Source organism: Elephantulus edwardii, unplaced genomic scaffold (assembly GCF_000299155.1).
Source record: "Elephantulus edwardii isolate Elephantulus edwardi_28Jun2011 unplaced genomic scaffold, EleEdw1.0 scaffold00381, whole genome shotgun sequence".
NCBI classification, from domain to species: Eukaryota; Metazoa; Chordata; class Mammalia; order Macroscelidea; family Macroscelididae; genus Elephantulus; species Elephantulus edwardii.
The window spans coordinates 486,253-495,218 of NW_006400131.1; the positions used below are offsets into that span (position 1 = coordinate 486,253).

Sequence of the window (8,966 nt, forward strand, 5' to 3'; positions counted from 1 at the left end):
GACAATGACTAGGAAGGGTAGAAGGAGAATTGATACCTTTGAACTGTGGTGATAGAGAAGAGTATTGAATGTACCATGGACTGCCAATAAAACAAACAGATTCATCCTAGAGAGGGTTAACTCAGGCTACTCCTTGGAGGCAAGGATTCTGGGGCTTTGTCTGACATACTTTGGACATGTTGTAAGGAGGGACAGGTCTTTGGAGAGGGACATCACGCTTGGGAGGGTAGAGGGACAGCTCAGGGGGGGGAAGTCCCTCTATGAGGTGGATTGATTCAGTGACTGGGCTAATCGGGATGGGCGTGTCAGAGGCAGTGCGATTGGCACAGGATAAAGCAGTGTTTAGGGCTGTTGTACAAAGGGTTGCTATGAGTTGCAAGCGACTCAACGGCACATAACAACAACAACATCATTTGGTGCATAAATGTTTACCAAAGTTATGTCTTCTTCATCTATTGTACCTTTAATCAGTCTGCAATGCCTTTAATTATCTTTTACAGTGATTTTCATACTGAAGTTTATTTTGTCAGAGATTAATATTACTACTTCTGCTCTTTTGAATTTTGCTTGGTATATTTTTTCCCCAGCCTTTGGTTTTGGGTCTTTATCTTCACTTATTAGATGTGTTTCTTATAGGTAACATTTTGATGGGCTTTGATTTTTTATCCATTCTACCACTCTTTTTCTCTTGACTGACGCATTTAGTCCAGTCACAGTGTGATTGTTGTCAGACCAGGTTTTATAGCTGTCATTTTCCTGTATTTCTTTTTTTGTTGTTTCTGGTTACTCTGGTCCACTTTACTTTGATGTCTCCTTGTGAAGGACTTCAGTTAAAATGTCTTGTAGTTTTGGCCTACTTCCCATAAAATCATTAACTTCTTTCTTTTCTGCAAAGTATCTAATTTCTCCTTCATATTTGATGTAAAACTTTGCTGGATATAGGATTCTTTACTGGTATTTGTTTTCTTTCAACTTTCTGTATATACCATCACATTGTCTTCTAGCTCACATGATTTCTGCTGAGAAATCAGAACTTAATCTAGTTGTTTCCCCTTTGTAGATGACTCTTTGTTTCTCTCACACTGCTTTTAGTGTTCTTATCTTTTAATTTAGAGAATTTGACTATATCTTAATGTTTTTCTTTTTGGGTATAGACTATTTGGTGTTTGCTGTGCTTCTTCAATGTGGATTTCCTTGTTCTTCAAAATATCTGGGAGGTTTTCTTCTAGTACTTCTTCGACAATTTTCTCTGTGATTTTGCTGTCACTTCCATGTTCTAGAATTCCAGTGGTTACTTTTGATATCATCCCACATAATTCTAATGTTTTCTTCATTTCTTTATATATCATCTCTGATTTTTCTTCTAGTATGTTTCCAGTGAGACTCTTGTCTTCCAGTTCTTTGACCCTCTGTTCTATCTCTTCATTTCCACTTTTTTTATAAAACTTTTAATTTATTTCCACTTTTTTGCCCTACAAACATTTTGGACTCTTCTGCCATTTCTATCTTAATATTCTGGATTGCATTTTCATGCTTTCATGATATTTCCAGTATTATGTTTCCTATACCCTCTCTGTGTTGTGCGTAATTTTTAAATTCTTCAACCTCTTTATCTATGTGGTCAATACTTTCTTCCATTTTGTGTGTGTGTGTGTGTGTGTGTGTGTGTGTGTGTGTTTGTGTTTTCTTCCATAGCTGTTCATGTTGTTTCTCATCAATATATTTTTTCCTGGATTGCTGTCTTTGGAATAGTTGTTCCCTCAATGTTTCCCATTGTTTTTTCCATTATTTGCATCTTCTTCTGTAGCTGTTCAAATCACTCCATGTCAACATATTTCCTCTGGGTCTCTCTATCTGGGGTATTTACTGTGTCTGCTTTTTTAGGAGTAAGGTAATTTTACTTTTTTTCTTGATGACTGAGGCAGACTGATGATTTCTTGACATTATGTGAGTTTTTTCTTTGTAGATGTTAGATTGTTGTAACTACATAATTACCCAGGGTATGACAATGTTTTGTGAAGGACCTGTATATTGGTGCTCCCCTCTTTGGAACAATAGTCAACTCCTAGCATGATGATTGTTGCCCTCCAGAAACCTTGACTTGACTTGGCCTTTTCTGCTTAAGAAATCCCATGTGAAAAATTTACTGAAACATTAGTTAAGCTGAGTGTCCTAGTCGCCTATGAAGGTTTGCCACTTCATCTCGCACTGTTTCCCAAACTTTGGACTGGCAGTCTGCTATGTCAAAGAACTGCATCAAGCTCCTGTGTGAAGATCCTGTCTTCGCAGAATATATCAAGTGCATCCTAATGGATGAGAGAACTTTCCTGAACAACAACATTGTCTACACGTTCATGACACACTTTCTGCTAAAGGTTCAAGGTCAAGTATTTTCTGAAGCAAACTGTGCCAATTTGATCAGTACCCTCATTACAAACTTGATAAATCAGTATCAGAACCTACAATCTGATTTCACTAATCGAGTTGAAATTTCCAAAGCAAGTGCTTCTTTAAATGGGGACCTGCGGGCACTCGCTTTGCTCCTGTCAGTACACACTCCCAAGCAGTTGAACCCAGCTCTGATCCCCACTCTGCAAGAGCTCTTAAGCAAATGCAGGACCTGTCTGCAGCAGAGAACCTCGGTACAAGAGCAAGAAGCCAAAGAAAGAAAAACTAAAGGTGAGCTCTGCGTGCCGGTTGCATGGGGGCTGGGGGACCCTGTCCAGTCTAGTGATCCCTCCCCGAGAACGGCTCCCGTGTGAACGTTTGTCCACAGATGATGAAGGGGCGACGCCTGTTAAAAGGCGGCGAGTCAGCAGTGACGAGGAACCCGCTGTGGACAGCTGCCTGAGCGACATGAAGACAGACACCAGGGAGGTCCTGACCCCAACCAGCACCTCGGACAATGAGACCCGAGACTCCTCCATCATCGATCCCGAGACTGAGCAAGACCTTCCTTCCCCTGAAAACAGTTCAGTTAAAGAGTACCGAGTGGAGGCTCCCTCTTCGTTTTCAGAAGACGTGTCACATGTGAGGTCGCAGCATTCAGAAGACCAGTCCAGCAGACTGGAAGACTGCCAGGAATCGAAAGGCCTCCCGTGTTCCAGGGATTCTCACCAGGTGGAGCAGGAAGCCGAGTTCCCACCTCCTTCTGTCTCTGCGGTTCTGCCAGACCTGGCTGACTTGAGAAGCTGTGACAGTCAAGCTTTGCCCTCCCCGGACCCCGAGGCCGCTTTGTCGCTCAGCTGTGGCCATTCCAGAGGACTCGCAAGTCACACCCCACACACAGCACGACATCCTGGATACCCTCTGTAGGACCATTGAGTCTACCATCCACGTGGTAACAAGTATATCTGGCAAAGGAAACCAGGCTGCTTCTTGACGTCAGATGTAGCATGTCTCCTTTTAAGACGCCTTCCCCACCTTCGATGCTGTTTGTATAAGTTTTGCTCATTTCTGTTTCGTGCTTCAGTTTGTCCAGTGCTTTCTGCTTGAATGGCAAGATAGATTTATAGGCTTACTTCTTGGCCAGGCAGAACTCCAGATGAAAAAATTTGCATCTTACAGACCACTTTCTAAAGGGCAATCAGATAATGGCTGTGTTTTATGTAATTAAGAGTTCACTGTAGTGGCTTTCATTGACTATGGCTGTCTGGGAGGAACAGGGTTCTCTGTACAATGTAATTTAAACTTACAGCATTTTTACTGTGTATAATATGGTGTCCTCTGTGCCAGTTTTGTACCTTATAATAGAGGCAGGTTGCCTCCGATCGCTGTGGTTCTTATTATCAAAATTACGTTTACTTGTATACGGAACAACCACAAGAAATTTGATTCTGTAAAGAATCCTCTTTAGCTGTGGCCTGGCAGTGTATACATGGTGCTTTATTTAACAGAATACCTGTGGAGGGAATAAAGCACACTTGATGTACAAATAAAAAAAAAAAAAGAAATCCCATGTGATATAGCTAGACAGCAGTATTTAAGGACAAAGCACCTGTGATATGGGTGCTATTGGTGCAGAACAGCTGGGGCAGCAGGGCAGTGGTGTGTAGAGGCAGAGGTGCAGTGTTCTAGTGCTCTGGGCAGGAATGAGGTCTGGTTCTTTGGGAGGGAATGTGGTCTGGGCCACACTGGAACTGCAGCATTTTGACCTGGCAGGCAGTAATTCTTCGTCCAACCAGGGTGTGAGTAAACTTGGACTGGTCACAGCCTTTAGCAGACTGTATGGAAAGAGGTGGAGGGAAAATGCTCTGGGCTGGCCAAGCCACACAGGCCTTGGAGTCTTTGCAGCAGAGTGATAGTAAAGTCCTGGGAGAACAACTTGATGCAGGAGAAGAGCATGACCTGAGAGAAGCGCATGACTCCTTCCTTCCTTCTTGGAAAATTAAATACTGTAGATTTTAATTACTTGATGCCAATTTGTTGGCTCACTGATTGAGCAGATCATTAAAGAGATGCAAATTCACATTTGGGATCCAGTTTTTAAAAATAAGAAATGGAAAATAGAGATAAACTCTTGCCATAATAATTGTAAATCTGTGATGTATTGCTGTTGTTGGTTTGACTGTGTCCATTCCAACTCATGGCAGATTTCTGGTGTACTTGGGTCCATTGTTGCAGTCGCTGTGTATTCTTAATGTCTTCTGACCTAGATGGCTCAACTTTCATTACTATATTTCAACGTTAGTGGTTATGATCCATACAGTTTTTAGCGATTCATTTTGAGGATATCATTAGGTTTTTCTTCATAGTCTGCTTTAGTCTATAAGCCCTGCTGAAACCTGTTACCTATGAGTGACCTGGCTGCTTTTTGAAATATTGGTCGAAAAAAGTTTAACAACATAGCATCATGCAAAGAACCATAGGACAGTAAACTGACAAAAGGGTGATAAAGTTCCTAGATTGACTGTATTACAAAATAATTTCACTCATAAGTTCTTATCTTCATGCTTGAATGGCCAGAAAGAATAAAACTCCTCAAAACGGCAATAATGTTTTAAAAAAACAACAGCAATAATAATAAACCATGGTAAGAAAGAAATATTCACTGCTTTAAGAACAACTATTTTATTATCTCAAAAATCAGTAACTATGATATGAACTCCAGTAAAGAAAAAACCTTACTAACTTTTTGAGATTTCCTACAGACATCTTGAATAGGACATGTACAGAAATGAAAATCTGATAATTTAACAATGAAAAATTTGGCATTGTTCAGATATATTGAAGACTGACCACTTGTATTTTATCTCTTCTTTGAAATACTTGTAATAATTTGCCATTTATTCTGGAAAAATAGTAAGAAAAAGAAGAAAGTGGAGTGAATAAGAGAGAGACAGACTTGGGAAAAGTTGACTTATTTTTGTCTAGAAGCTTTAAAAACAAAACAAAACAATGTAAAACAACAAAACACAAACAAGGAATGTTCCTTTAAGTGAAGGATCATAGTTTTCACTTTTTTGTTAGCAAATCCTAGGCTATTCTATGGAAGTGGAGGACAGTTAGCAAAAGATTTTCCTGGTTAAAATTCTTCATTTCATGGCACTTAACAATGTCTTTTCCTTGAAAGAACCTCTTTCTATGCATTTTGAGCAATGATACTTACTCAGAGCATAGATTTTCCGAGGTAGAAACTGAGCTGAACTTCTACAGATGCAAATTTTGCAACTGGTATCAAGTAGAGGAGAAGAGCAGAGGATGTTCCAAGTGGAGAGTGTGAACATCAACAAAACTGGAGAAGACAGATTTTGAATGCTGTATTTGGGAACAAGGAAAAGGAGAGAGAAAAATCATGCTTAAAGAATATTTTCTGCAGATATTAAAGAGCTTGAGACCATGTTAAGTTCAGGTATTTTTTCAAGAAATAACCCAAACCAACCAGTTGCCATCAAGTTGACTCCCAATCACGATAACTCCATGTGTGTCAGTACAGTATTATGCTCCACTGGCTGACTTTTCCTTGCCCTTGTGCTTCTGGGAGATCTTCAAGTTTCAACATTTTGTTTAGAGGCTAAGTTTATGAGTTACTTGCCCCACTCCTTTTAAAAGGAGAGACTCCTATCAAGCAGTTGTTTTTGTTAGGCGTCATGGAGTTAAATGTGATGCATAAGACCCTATGAATAGCAGATCTGAATCCTGTCCTATCTGTCTCAACATCAAAATTTCTGAGACACTTGAGCCCATTGCTGCAGTCACAGTGAATCCACCTCGTTGAGGGTCTTCTTCTCCTACACCTTCTCTCCACCTTTCCAATATGGTGTCCTTCTCCAAGGAATAGCCTCTCCTAGCAGCATACCCAAAGTATGTGAGAGGGAAGATTCAGTATCCTTGCCTCCAAGGAACACTATGGCTTCATCTTCTTCAAGACATATCTGTTTATTCTTTTGGCAGGCCATAGGATAATCAGTACTCTTCTCCAACACCACAGTTCAAAGACATGAATTTTTCTTCTGTTATCCTTCATTGTCCAGCTCTCAGTAACATAGCAACTGATTGAAAAGACCATGGTCTCCACAACTATACAGATTTTATTTTTGTTCACTTATGTTTACATTTATTATAATTTTTCTCTTAAGTATTCCATTTTGACATTCTGTAAACTAATAAAACTTCAAGAAAAAGCTGAGGAAAAAATGAAAATACCATTGTCTTAATCAGGCACACCTTAATGCTCACACTAGTATCATTACTCCTCAATAATTTGGAGAGGTCGCTGACTGCAGACTTTCCCAGTGCAATACGTCTCCTGATTTCCTGACTGCTGGCATCAAGTGTATTGATTGTGGATCCAAGTAAGATAAAGTCATTGACAGTTTCAATCTTTTTTCTACCTATTATGATGTCAACAATTGGTCCAATGGTGAGATTTTTGTTTCTTGACATTGAGGTGCACTCCATTTTGAACTAGTGTTTGATTTTCTGAAGCATTTCAAATTCTCAATTTCAATGTCCTCTGCATACTGAAGGCTATTGATGAGTCTTTCTCTAATCTGATACAACATTCATCTTCATAGAGTGCAGCTTCTTCGATAATTTGCTCAGCATACAGCTTGAGTAGGTAAGGAGAATGGAATGGATACAACCTGGTCACACGCCTTTTTTAATTTTAAGCCATGTAGTGTTCCCTTGTTCTCTTCACACAACAACTTCTGGGTATCTAGGTCCAGAGTTTGCATGAGTAAAATTAAGTGTTTTGTCATTCTCAATCTTCTCAATGTTAGCCACAATTTGTCATGGTTCACATGGTCTAAGCCTTTGCGTAGTCAATAAAGCACAAATAGATATTCTTCTGGTATTCTCTGCTTTTAGCCATAATTATTTGGACATTGGCATTGATATCTCTGGTACAAAAACCTCTTCTGAATCCCGCTTTAATTTTCTGATAGTTCTCTATATACTGTACTAGACATCTTTGAATGCTGTCAGCATTATTTTGCTTGTATGTGATATTAATGATAATAATGTTTGATCATTTGCACACTCTATTGTATTATCTTTCTTGGGAATAATAAGAAATATGGATCTTTTCTAGTCATTTGGCCAGGCAACTGTCCTCAAAATTTCCTGGCATAGACTGGTGAGCACATCTAGGGCTGCATCTGTCATTTGAAACATGTCAATTGGTATCCCACTGATTCCCGGGGTATTATTTTTTGCCAATTATAAGTCTTTGCGGCGCAAGACTTATTTGCTGAGAATGGTAGCTTAATATCTGGGAACAGACTGCAACCCCTAACTCCCAGCGCTGCCCAAGCCCTGCACCCCCATCCCTGCCATAGCACCGTGTCCAGGGACACCACCCACCACCATCCTGCGCCCCCACACTTCTGGCACACCTGGTGGCCTCACCACAACCCTGCACCCCCTGGCGGTGCTCCAGAGCCACTAGAGACTCCTTCATGCAGCACAACAACAGCCGTGTAAAGTACAATTCTGAGTCAGCACACAAAGGCACACCACAGAGCTAGCCATTGTCTGAAGCCACTAATCAAGCTGCTGTGGGACTGACCTGCCATGAGAAAGGCTGGTAGGATCCTAATTGGGTTTTCTGGGGCACCGCCGATTGTCTGTGAGAGTTCCCAAGGGTGAGCCCACTAGTGGGAATTTGGCTGAGCTCTCTGGGGGCACGCCAACTGCCCAGGAATGAGCAGGCCAGTGATAATTTGGCTGAACTTTTGTAGACACTGCAAACCAGCCAGAGGTGAGTGGGTTGGTGGGAATTTGACTTTGTATTATTGAGTCCCCTTGGATCCAGGAGATAATTTGGCTGAACTTTTGTGGACACTGCAGACCACCCAGAGGCTAGTGGCTTGGTGGGAATTTGACTTTGTCTTGTTGAGTCCTCTTGGACCCAGGAGCCTTCCTGGTCAGGGGCGACTGTGCAAGGGCAACTGGGTGAGCACCAATGAACAGGGACCAGTGAATGAAAACCACTGGGTGGGAGACAGACAGCTGGAATTTGGATAGGGACCGTAATTGTAAGCACACCCAGACAGCTGAGGCCTGAGTGGGGTCCCCCAAGTGGTTGACCTGCCCTTGTGATTGCCACAACCCCATTTGGCTCCACATCTGTGTCTACAGATGTTTCTACACATCTGGGTAATCAACCTGCCTCTAATCTGGAGCACTTTGACCTATCTTACCTACAAGAGACTGCTCTCACAGGCTCTGAACTGACATTTCCCTGGAGTCAGACATTCAGAGAAAAGCACAAGTGGGATAGCTATCCAACTGATCTCTAGAGCATTATCTTCAGATCAAAAACATATCAATGTCTTGAAGAAAGCAAGCTGTGCCACACACTACAGAAGCACAAAGCAAGATGTCACCCTCAAAGGTTGACACAGTACCAATGGATTTCTAGAAGCCAGAAAGTCTGATGGAACTTTCTGACACAGAATTTAAAAGAACAATGATTGAATATTCTCAATGGATGAAAGACAAACTTGAAGAATTACAGGATA

The 8,966-nt window shown here is 41.1% G+C and overlaps 1 pseudogene; it reads left to right on the forward strand.

Moving 5' to 3' along the window:
- The first annotated feature begins 2,182 nt into the window (after positions 1–2,182).
- On the forward strand, positions 2,183–3,382 carry LOC102872554 (annotated as a pseudogene).
- Positions 3,383–8,966: the final 5,584 nt, after the last annotated feature.